This window comes from Populus euphratica, unplaced genomic scaffold (genome assembly GCF_000495115.2).
Source record: "Populus euphratica unplaced genomic scaffold, PopEup_1.0 scaffold27.1, whole genome shotgun sequence".
Lineage (NCBI taxonomy): Eukaryota > Viridiplantae > Streptophyta > Magnoliopsida > Malpighiales > Salicaceae > Populus > Populus euphratica.
In genome coordinates this window covers 1-13,745 of record NW_011499899.1, presented here as the reverse complement: position 1 = coordinate 13,745, position 13,745 = coordinate 1, and positions in this window count along the sequence as shown.

The window sequence follows — 13,745 nt, the reverse complement described above, 5'->3', positions numbered from 1 at the left end:
TATTACAGTGATAGAAAAGGATTTGTGATCAATGATATCAAGGTTTACCTTTGTTGTTTATTCAATTGAAGATAGTGGCGGAGGCAGGGGGGCTGGCAGGGGCCCCGGCCCCTGCAGGAAATTTTTTTCTCAGCTCTTGTAAATATTGTAAAAATAATTAAAAATTTAACTTTACTCCCCTTAATTTTTAATTTGGTCCCCCTTAGTTTTTTTTTCTTGCTCCGCCCCTGAATTTGAAGAGTCTACTAACATTGACCCAATTTCAATTGATGAACTACATGATTCATTGCTTATTTATAAAAAAAACTTCAACAATAAACAATAACAACAAAAGAACATGCATTATAAGCTATGACATATCAAGGAAGAAGACACGGAAGAGGCAAATACTAAGAAAGATGAAGAGAAAAGAGAGATGAAGTTCATGATTCAAAAAGAAAAAGGGAGAAAGAACTTAATTTTCAAGCATGAAGATTGATAAATTTAGAATCAAATGTTATTGATGTGATCATATAGTCATTATCAATCTAAAAACTACACCAACTTGACAAAATGCAAGATTGAAAAGGAAAAATTTATAGAACAATATAAGAAGAATCAAGATGAGGCTATACTATATGTTAGGAAGTAGACAAAAAAAAAACCTCAAACCTATGGTATTTGGACACAAGTTTTAACTACCACATGTGTAGATATAAATCTATATTTTAACAATTGGATAAATCTTATAGAACAACTGTGAGATTTGGAGATGATTCTAGAGTGGTTGTAATGGGAAAAAGATATACTAATATCCAAGCTAATAATAATCGCTGCATATCATTATTGTTGTTTCCTATACTCTATAGTTGAAAAGTAATCTTCTTAGCTTGGGGTAGCTTCATGAAAAAAGGGTATTCAATTATTATTAAAGATGATGCCTTCTATATTGAGGATTAGAAGAAAAGTTTAATTGCAATTATATTACTTAGCTGGAGAAAGTGCAACCACGTCGTGACATACAGAATATGAATACCTAAATTTTAAAGGGTTAAAAACTCTTCTTGATAAGCAAATGGTAATTGCTTTCCTTCAAATCATCTATTTAAATACAATATCTAATACTTGTATTATTATAAGTAACAATAAGAGATATTCTAAAAAAGAGAGAGCATAAAAGCCATTAGAGCTGATCCATTATGATATTTGTGGTCCTATTTTTCCAGCTTAAAATGAAAAAGATAGATACTTCATTACTCATACTAATGATTTTAATAGGAAAACTTGGTACAACTTCTATATGAAAAATCAAAGGCTTTGGGAGTATTCAAGTGGTTCAAAGCTTTTATGGAGAATAAAAAAAACATCAGGATTAAAATGTTTTATAGTGACTAGGGGAAAACACACATGAAAAAACTTCAAAGATTTTTACAATAAACATGGAATTTAAGGCAATTTAAGACATCATATACACAAAAAAAAAACATGTTGCATCAGAAAGAAAGAATTGTACTAATATAAATATGGTACTAAGCATGCTGACTAATGTAAATTACTAAAATTTTTTTTGTTTGAAACATTCAATTGAAGTGTGCATATACTAAATAGATATCCCATATTTATAGTGAAAAACATGAGACATAAGGAGGCATAAAGTGTTTATAAGCCTATTGGTAATCATTTCATGATTTTTGGATGCTTGGCCTTTGCATAAATACTATATCAGAAACACCAAAAGCTATACAATAAAAGTATAAATGTATTTTTCTTGGTACAAATGATTCTTCTAAACCTTACAAGTTGCATAATCCAAACACTTTAAAAATTATCATTAGTAGAGATGTAGTATTTGACAAGAATAAGAAATGGAGGTTGAATTATGACAAGTTAGTGTAACAAACAAATAACTTGTATATTAATCTTGATGAAAAAAGAATATGGTCAAAATGATCACTAAATTTTAGCTTTAGATTCCTCTAAAATACAAACATCATTAACATTGCCAAAACCAGGAGAATCACGTGCAAAGAGAAAACCAATTTGGATGATGGACTATGTTAATAAAGATTAACTATTTGATAAAGAAACAAATGCTTAATATGCTTTACTTTTTAACAATGATCCTATCACCTTTAAAGAGGCCATCAAAGAAACAAAATGGTAAAGGGGTCGTGTTAGAAGAGATTTAAGCCATCGAAAGAAATTAGACATAGGAATTAATAAGACTTTCTTAAAGGCAGAAACTATTTTGTGTCAAATCGATTTACAAGACAACGGTGAATGAAAATGGAGTTATGAAGAAATATAAGGCTTGTTTGGTGGCAAAGTGATATAGTTAAGAGTTAGGAGCTAAGTATAAATAAGTATTTACTCTAATGGTTAAACAAGATACCATATGGTTGATTCTCTCAATTCCATTACAATATATATGGTTTGTTTTTGAAATAGATGTAAAATCAGCTTTTTTACATAGAGATTTATAAGAGTATATGCATATTGAGCAACTTTTTAATTTTATACAAAAGAAGAATGAAGATAAAGTTTAAAATTGAAGAAAGTACTTTATGGACTACAACAAGCACCTAGATCTTGGTATAGTCAAATAGATACGTACTTAAAGAAAAAAGACTTTCATAAATGAACTTAAAAAACATACATTATTCATAAAAATTAAAAAAATATAAGAAGATGCTACTAGTCTATTTGTATGTAGATGATTTTATTTTTCAAAAGACTTGATGAGATAATAGCTATAGAGTTTAAAAACTATATAATGAAGGAGCTTGAGATGACAAACTTGAGATTAATACACTACTTTATTGGGATTGAAGTAAAGTAGTCATTACAAGGAATTTTCATCACTTAAAAGAAGTACACACAAGAAATTTTAAATAAATTCCAAATAAAAGACCACAACTTTGTTGTCACTTTAACAACCTAGGTTTGAAGTTATATAAAGATGCTATATGAAGGAAGGTAAATGCTATTCTTTACGAACAAATTATAAGAAGTCTAATGTATATAACCATTGCAAGACCATATATTATGCATGCAATTAGCATTATAAACACATACATAGAACACCATACATAAATTCATCTTAGTGCAGCAAAAATAATATATTAATATATAAAAATGGACAATTAATTTTGAAGTATTATAGTCAAAGCAAACATAACTAGATATGAATGCAATGAAATAAATGAATATACTAATATATAAAGGTGATACAAATGATATAAAAAACATTCCTGGTTATGTGTTAATGATGGGTCAAAAGATATTTCATTGCCATATAAAAAACAATCTATAATGACTTTATCTACAATAAAAACATAATTGGTAGCCTCAACTTCTTGTGCTTCTCAAGCAAAGTTACTTGAGGTATTATGCCACAATAAAAAAAGGTTTTACTATTATGTACGGTGATAACATGTCTATTATAAAACTTGCAAAGAATCTAGTCTTCCATTACCAGAGAAAATATATAGATGTACGATATTATTTTTACATAATCTTTGAAAAGATGAGGTGAAAAAATTTCAGAATTAAACTTGTAAACTAGTTTATGAAGATTACTAGTTTAAAGAAGAGTTTTAGGAATAAAAATTGTTACAATCTTATGTGAAACATTATCAAGTTGGTTATAATTTAAAAGACAAACAAGTGTTGAATAATTCTCTATATATAAAATCAACTAACTATGCTATTTTATAGGCAATGTGTTTGACCTTTAACGGTGATAATACTAAACAAAACATAAAGAAAATGAAGCACTATGGTTGTTTTTGGTTCTTAAGAAAAAGAAAAGGAAGAAAAAGAAATTGAAGTGCTTAATGGTTACTATGTAACAATTCTATATTTGTAAAAAAGGGATTATGGATATAAAAAGTGATAATAATAGAGGAAGGTCTTCGATCTGAGATGGAATGGTTGGGTTCATGATTAAAAAAAAAGTCCCCAGCCTATGTTTACAAATAAGAAGTCCAAGAAGTTGGGAAAGCTTATAACAATGGCTATGATTAGTACTTAAAAGTGTACGCTTTGATTACTAGGGACTAGTAATAAGCTGGTTGGGGGGTGTGATTAGTACTTAAAAGTGCATTTTTATCATGGTTTTATATCATCATTTTGCACTTGAAGTATCAATAACTCCTTAACTAAAGCATGTTTTATAATAATATATCTAATAATATAAGATACCTTTAATTTGTGGTAAATGTTCATTTTAAATGCAGGCCTATCACATAAATGAAAGGATTGATTGATGACTTTAAGATGCAGGCCTATCACATAAATGAAAGGATTGATTGATGACTTGAAGAACTTAAATTGCAAGGATAAAGAGATGGCCAAACTTAGAAAAGAGATGTCGGTGCAATCCAAACAGGAACACTGTTCGGTAATTGGGTCATATCTGGAGCTATATATCTCAGATTTAGGTCCAATTTATATGGATGGATAGGTAAGACATAGGCCTACAACTTTCATATGGAGCTCAAGATCTAAAAAGGCCATTTTCAAGTCCAAATTGTACCAACAACAAAGAAGCCCGAATCTGTCTTCCAGCCTGAGTACTGTTCGGTATTTTGGCCATATCTGGAGTTCTAGAAGTTCAAATGAGCTGAATGTTTTACACAAGATAGCTGAGACAATTGCCTACAACTTTCATGTTTGCAAGTAGTTCCCATTTTGACGTTATCAATGACGTTTTGGGTATAAAGGGTTAAAAACTCTTCTCAATAAGAAAATGGTAATTACTTTCCTTCAAGTCATCTATTTAAATACAATATCTGAAACTTGTATTATTATAAGTAACATCAAGAGGTATTCTAAAAAAAAGAGAGCATAAAAGCCACTAGAGCTGATCCATTATGATATTTATGGTCCCATTTTTCTAGCTTAAAATGAAAAAAATAGATACTTCATTACCCATTATGATATTTGTGGTCCCATTTTTCTAGCTTAAAATGAAAAAAATAGATACTTCATTACCCATTATGATATTTGTGGTCCCATTTTTCTAGCTTAAAATGAAAAAAATAGATACTTCATTACCCATACTAATGATTTTAATAGGAAAACTTTGTACAACTTCTATATGAAAAATCAAAGGCTTTGGGAGTATTCAAGTGGTTCAAAGCTTTTATGGAGAATAAAAAAAACATCACGATTAAAATGTTTCATAGTGACCAAGGGAAAACACACATGAAAAAACTTCAAAGATTTTTGCAATAAACATGGAATTTAAGGCAACTTAAGACATCATATACAAAAAACAAAAATGATGTATCAGAAAGAAAGAATTGTACCAATATAAATATGGTACTAAGCATGCTGACTAATGTAAATTAATAAAAAAAAATTGTTTGAAACATTCAATTGAAGTATGCATATACTAAATAGATATCCCATATTTATAGTGAACAATATAAGGCATAAGGGGGCATAAAGTGTTTATAAGCCTATTGGTAATCATTTTATGATTTTTGGATGCTTGGCCTTTGCATATGTAATATATCAGAAACACCAAAAGCTATAAAATAAAAGTGTGAAATGTATTTTTCTTGATACAAGTGATTCTTCTAAACCTTATAAGTTGCATAATCCAAACACTTTAAAAATTATCATTAGTAAAGATGTAGTATTTGGCGAGAATAAAAAATGGAGGTTGAATTATGACAAGTTAGTGCAACAAACAAATAACTTGTATGTTAATCTTGATGAAAAAAAGAATATGGTCAAAATGATCACCAAATTTTAGCTGTAGATTCCTTTAAAATACAAACATCATTAAAATTGCCAAAACCAGGAGGATCATGTGCAAAGAGAAAACCAATTTGGATGATGGACTATGTTAATGAAGATTAACTATTTGATAAAGAAACAAATTCTTAATATATTTTACTTTTTAACAATGATCCTATCACCTTTGAAGAGGCCATCAAAGAAACAAAATGGTAAAGGGGTCGTGTTAGAAGAGATTTAAGCCATCGAAAGAAATTAGACACAGGAATTAATAATACTTCCTTAAAGGCAGAAACTATTTGGTGTCAAATTGATTTACAAGACAAAGGTGAATGAAAATAGAGTTACGAAGAAATATAAGGCTCGTTTGGTAACAAAGTGATATAGTTAAGAGTTAGGAGCTAGGTATAAATAAGTATTTACTCTAGTGGTTAAACAAGATACCATTTGGTTGATTCTCTCAATTCTATTACAATATATATGGTTTGTTTTTGAAATAGATGTAAAATCAGCTTTTTTACATAGAGATTTATAAGAGTATATGCATGTTAAGCAACTTTTTAATTTTATACAAAAGAAGAATAAAGATAAAGTTTACAATTTGAAGAAAGTACTTTATGGACTACAACAAGCACCTAGATCTTGGTATAGTCAAATAGATACGTACTTAAAGAAAAAAGACTTTCATAAATAAACTTAAAAAACATACATTATTCATAACAATTAAAAAAGATAAGAAGATGCTACTAGTCTATTTGTATGTAGATGATTTTATTTTTCAAAAGACTTGATGAGATAATAGCCATAGAGTTTAAAAACTATATAATGAAGGAGCTTGAGATGACAAACTTGAGATTAATACACTACTTTATTGGGATTGAAGTAAAGTAGTCATTACAAGGAATTTTCATCACTTAAAAGAAGTACACACAAGAAATTTTAAATAAATTCCAAATAAAAGACCACAACTTTGTTGTCACTTTAACAACCTAGGTTTGAAGTTATATAAAGATGCTATATGAAGGAAGGTAAATGCTATTCTTTACGAACAAATTATAAGAAGTCTAATGTATATAACCATTGCAAGACCATATATTATGCATTCAATTAGCATTATAAACACATATATAGAACACCATACATAAGTTCATCTTGGTGCAACAAAAATAATATTTTAATATATAAAAACGGACAATTGATTTTGAAGTATTATAGTCAAAGCAGATATAACTAGATATGAATGTAATGGAATAAATGAATATACTAATATATAAAGATGATATAAAAAACATTCCAGGTTATGTGTTAATGATGGGTCAAAAGATATTTCATTGCCATATAAAAAACAATCTATAATGACTTTATCTACAATAAAAACATAATTGGTAGCCTCAACTTCTTGTGCTTCTCAAGCAAAGTTACTTGAGGTATTATGCCATAATAAAAAAAGGTTTTACTATTATGTATGGTGATAACATGTTCATTATAAAACTTGCAAAGAATCTAGTCTTCCATTACCAGAGAAAATATATAGATGTACGATATTATTTTTACATAATCTTTGAAAAGATGAGGTGAAAAAATTTCAGAATTAAACGTGTAAACTAGTTTATGAAGATTACTAGTTTAAAGAAGAGTTTTAGGAATAAAAATTGTTACAATCTTACGTGAAACATTATCAAGTTGGCTATAATGTAAGAGACAAACAAGTGTTGGACAATTCTCTATGTATAAAATCAACTAACTATGCTATTTTACGGGCAATGTGTTTGACCTTTAATGATGATAATACTAAACAAAACATAAAGAAAATGAAGCACTATGATTGTTTTTGGTTCTTGAGAAAAAAGAAAAGAAAGAAAAAGAAATTGAAGTGCTTGACGGTTACTACATAACAATTCTATATTTGTAAGGAAGGGAGGGATTATGGATATAAAAAGTGATAATAATAGAGGGAGGTCTTTGATGTGAGTTGGAATGGTTGGGTTCATGATTCAAAAAATGTCCTCAGCCTATGTTTACAAATAAGAAGTCCTAGAAGTTGGGAAAGCTTATAACAATGGCTACTTATAAGCTGGCTCCAAGTTGTTGAACCTTTAGACTTGGCTGATTAGAACAATTATCCACTTGGTTCGTTCTTTTTTTTTAGTTATTTTTCTTTTGCATTCAAGATTTTTGGAAATTAATAGACTAAAAATTTATTGAAGTGTGTTGAGAGTTGTGAATTATCTTGGATTTTGTTGGGGGTAGGGCTATAGTTTTTAAACCCGACCCAAAATCTAAGTTACAAGTTTTAATTGGATCATTGAGTCAACCTATATCGACCCTTAATATATATTTTTTAATAAACAAAACAATGTTATTTTAAAAAAATAAATAAATGGTAAATGAGTTTCAACTAGATCTTACTAGGTCAATTGAGTTACTGAGTCAACTAGAATTTTTTTGACATAGTCACCTAAGTTTTTCTTAAACCTAGACTAGTTTTGGTCTTGGGTCGACTTATTAGGTTAGGTTGAATTTTAAAAATATAGGTAGAACACTCCTAAAAATTTAAAATATACTAATGAGATCCTTAGTTTTAAAGATGTTTCATACCATGTATAGATTTGGCACCTCTGAAAATAATTTATTTTCTTTTCAATCAGTTTTTATATTAACCTAAACATTGACCCCTCAACTCCCATATGTATGTGTGTGTGCGCGTATATGTCTATGTATAGTAGTTTTTTTTAACACATATTATTATTTAACTAAATTATAATAGTCTTTTCTAATTTCTAATTTTTTTATAATTATTTATAAATTAATAATTTTTTTATTAAATTAACATGTTTGATTTTCAAACAGTTTAATATAAAATTTGATATTTATAACTACATTAATACTTTTTTTAATTTTTAACCGTATATAATAATTTAATTGGACTTACATCAAAATTGAGAATATAAATTGAATTATATCTCAAAATTTAATAATTAGGAGTCAAGATAGATACATATGACTCTTAAAATAATAATTATAATAAGATTTCACCTAACATCATAAATGCTCTGTTTGAACATTTCTTTTTAATTATATGTAACATTAATGTCATACATCAATTTTTATCTCTATTTTTTCTATATATCTAATTTATTTTTTAGTATTTAATTTGATTTTTGTTAATAAACAAAAAAGAGTTTAGGGAGTGAAATAAGAAGAAAGACAGAACGAGGGACAAAAAATTAATAACAAAAGAAAATGAAAAAAAATAAAAATAAATTAAAGAACTATAAAAATTGAAAAAATTATGGGAAAGAGATCATATACAATAAGAAGAGAAATTTAATTAATTAGGAATCTATAATTAAAAAGAAAACATATATAAATTGCCAAACATTATTTTTCCAAATAGTTTTTCTTATTTTATGGAGTATCCTAAACAATATAAATAGAGAACATACAAACATTAAAGGAAAGATTATAGCAAAATAAACTAGCAAAAACCCTAGCACAAGAAAGAAAAAACCAAGCAATCAAAGTTTTCAAGTTCTTGATTTTTTTTCTTACCTCAAGGCTATTCATTATGATTATTGCCACCACTTTTGATCAACAAGTACCACCCCACAACCACCAACCATGTATCATCTAACTATAATAGTAGCAACAACCATATTAATAACAAATATAATAACAACAACAACAATGATAAGATAAAAACAACCTAAAAAATCAGTGTAAAGTGAATGAGGAATAACAAAAAAATTTTGGTCATTGATCTTGTATCTCAAGAAGAGGTGATTGACACTATCCATACCAAAAGAAACAGGAAAGAGTTGCGTACCCGGTGCAATAGCAACTTGCTTCCCTAACATGGTGGAGTGGGCAATTGACACTCACAATCCCATTAGTTTATCCACACGACAATATTATTTGTCTTCATTCTAGTCAATCTGGTTCAATTTCAATTGACTCTAATGGCTGGTATACATTAATTTTGAATCCTAATATATGATTTATTTGTTGTTCAAATAATTTTGTGATTTGTTTGTGAATTCTCGACTCGTGAATGTATATTAATATGGATGTTGTTTTGGATAAAGTCATGATTGTATATGATTTTTTTTATTATTATTCTCATTTGTATTAATTAAATTAGTTTAAATATATGCAATTATTTATGGTAGAAAAATAACAAAAATTAGCCTAAAACAATTAATCAAAGATTTAATTTAATAACTTCATGAATTGAATTTTGATGTAATTTAATTATTTTTAGATTTATTACTTTTTTTAGAGTTTTGATAATTTAAATAAAGTACCAATATAGTATTATATAATTTAAAAGTGATTTAAATAGGTTTTTTTAATGTGTAAATAAAAAATAAAAATGAAATTACCCTATATTTTATTATTAAATATATCCTTTTTTTTAATAATTAATGTTTTTCTTTTTAAAATGTTTGCCATTATTGTTCTTTTGTAACTAGAGATTGAGTATGAGAGTGAATTTATTTATTTTTATTGATAGTATATATTGAAGTTATGATAGTGAATCAAATTTTTTTAAAAGAGGTTGTACTTTTAATGTTGTATAACATTAAATTATTTATCCATGTTATTTGCAGGTCAGATAATTTTTTTCTAAGTTAATAAAATATTTAGGCATTGCTAACATATTTTCAAGAAGTAATAAATGTAAACTGTATAGAGATTGATTTAATATGACCCAATAAATTTAACAAGTTCAAAGATAACCTAAATAACCGAAAAAAATAGTTTGATTAAAATTTCAAATCGACATCCCTTTTTATTTTTTTTTGAATATTGAGAAAATAATTTGTTAAATCGACTTAAGCTAACCCAAGTTATCATATAAAATCCATAACTTAGATTATGAGACCAGGATAATCTCATAAAAAGTAAATAAAAAACATTTAGAAGCTCAATTCTTAATCAACCAAATGTTTAACTCATTAAAAAAAAGTCAATTAAAAAAAATAAGTCAACTCATATTAACTTGCAAAACATAAATCATAAGATCGAAATAATCCAATATAAAGTGAATAAAATCAAATTATGAAGTTCAATTTCTAATTCATTAAACATTGAAGGATGAAATTGAAAAAAATCAATTAAAAAAAATTCTTGATTTAACATGTCAAACCCTTGACTTGGATCATGAGACAAAAATAAAACAAACCAAAATAAATTATAAAGTTTAATTTTTAATAAGTCTAAATAATATAGGATAAAATTAAAAAAAAATCAATTAAAAAATTGATCTAAAACCCGAGTCAATTAGGTTATATCATAAAACTCATAACTTAGGTCATGAAATTATAATAATTTCATAGAAAGCAACTTGAAATAAAATATAAAACTTAATCTTCAATAAATCTAATGTTAAATAATAAAATTAAAATTGAGAAAAATAGCAGAGTACTATTTTAGTATAAAATACTTTACAAGGAGAGGAAGAATAATTTTCCTTCTTAGTTAGTTCTTGTTTATAATAATTTTAATATTATATTAAGAATATAATATTCATTGAAGTTATACATGTATCTCATAAGATTTGAAAAAAAATTTAACTGCAGAATCTGCACGCAAAATCTACTCTTATTTAATTGACAGTTAGTATCCATGTGTTAGTGTTTTGGGCCTTTTTTATTATTAGAGGGAAAATATGGTTCAAATAGTTATCTAATGGTAACAAAAACACTCACAAACACAATACGTTTTAATTTTAGTTGCAAGTTGAGAAAATAAATCAAGACAATATATTTTGAATTGTAATCCAATTAATACAATTATTAATTATGAAATAATGAATTTTAAATAATTTAATAATATATATGTGTGTGTATTAATTGATTGTATATAACACATCCTATCAATAATTTATGTTTTTAATATGGTATTTAAGCAAATATTTTGTTTAATATTTTTGCCCTTTGCTGGCCGCTGACCACTAGTTAATTTTAATCTTTATTTACTTTTCTTTTTCTTTTTCTTTTTTTCATTTTCTTTCTATTATGAACATACAACCCTTAATAAAAAATTTCTTTTGTTAACCCTTTATTTCCTTGCGATTCTTTTTTTGTCATCATACATCCCATTACTATCAACCTATATTTGATTATATTTGATTAAGTTATTTAAACTCTAATTGTATAATTTACTAACCTTGTTTTCTTATTGTCCTTAGAATTACAATATAAAGACCATTTTTTTTATTATGCCTTTTATGACTTTTTTTTTTGTTTATGAAGTTTAATTCATGTTATATTTTTCAAATCTCAAACTTAAGTAAAGTATGGCTTTTATGGTCTACAAAAAATTAATCTTGTTTAGTATAAATTTTTTTCTTTATTTGTTGTTGGCTTGAATAGCAGGCTATTGAGGTTATTTTTTAAAATAAGCATTAAGATTTTAATATTATCTTTACATCTAGATATCAAACTTATGAATATTTTTGTTTCAAACCTTCATAAGTTTAATATGGCATGTTGAAAAACAATTCAATGTAGTATATTTTGGGATATAATCCAATTGATTTTGAGTTTCTAAAGTCCATATACATAGTGAAAAAAATAAAACAAAACTATTCAAAAGTTTCTAGAATCACATTAATAGTTATACAATTACATAAAATTTACTTGAAGATCTGATCTTCTTTGGCTTTTACTAAATTCTTAGGGCTAGATTGTCACAAATCATAAGCCATCCAATTTTCCAGCCTCCAACGGTAATCCACACTAACTAACAATGAGAAATATGCTAAATCCTTCTTTAGGAGAGAGAAACTTAATGAGCCTAAAATATTAGCTCTAATTTTGTGTTTATGCAGTTTTCTATAAAAATTGTTTGACATATTTTTTTTTTCTATGAAAATAATAGACTTAATTTTATATTTATAAGGAACCCTAAAAACTTTATAAATGATAAAATATCAATTACCTTTTAAATAATATCCATATATTATTTGAGGATAATTTTAAAAATTTAATCAATCATGTCCTTACTTGAATATTATTCTAGGACTATAATTATAATCCCTAAATTAAATATAGTATGGTGCTTAATTTCTAAAATTATCTTCAATTAAGTCACACTTGGTTAATTATTCCAATTTAATTTATAACTAATGATTTTTAATATGTGTGACCCATTAGGTTCCTAATATGTTGGTTCAAATATAAATTATAATTCTAAATAAATAAAATAAATTAATTAATTTATTATCAATTCAATAATTGATTAATTTATATTTCAAAATCAAGTATATCGTCTAGTAATGTGTTCAAATATTAGAAAAGTCATTAATGCTTTGACTTAACATTTCACTGATTGATTTCTTAGTGTAATTATAATCCCTTCATTAATAACATTTTGATTTAGATATTTTAGAATGGAGTGTGTCTGCCATGTCAAATCCTATTTGTTTGCAGCATTATAGTCATTGATTATTTAAATAAGATTTGAAACTTTTTTAAAATTTAATTACACCTTATGTAATGATTTAACAATCAATATTATTTAAGGTGATGAATCCTCTTTTTATCACTTAAATATTTCCATATAGTTTATGTTATATCAAATGTCTGTTCATTTGTTACCTTTACTAAGATAACGTGTAACACAATCAAAACATAAACCTTCATATATCAAATAACTTAGTAATTTCAAATTTAAGAATCACTTTCATGACCATCATGTGAGCATTTCCATGAACACATGTGATATCTCCACATAAAATTCTCATATGGATTGGTTCAGTGTACATGTCATTTGACATTCAATTACATATTAGTTCTAGGTATCTCTCATACCTTAACTTATGAGATCAACTACTTTCTTTCATATTGGAAAGAACATAATATGTACTAATTTTAACAAATTTAATAAAAATCTATTATTAAGAGAGTATTGGCCAGGAATATTTAAGAACAATACTTTGATGCGATATGAATCTCATAATTATAACGTCTTTATAATTTTCTTCGCAAAGTATTTTAATTTGTTTAATAAAT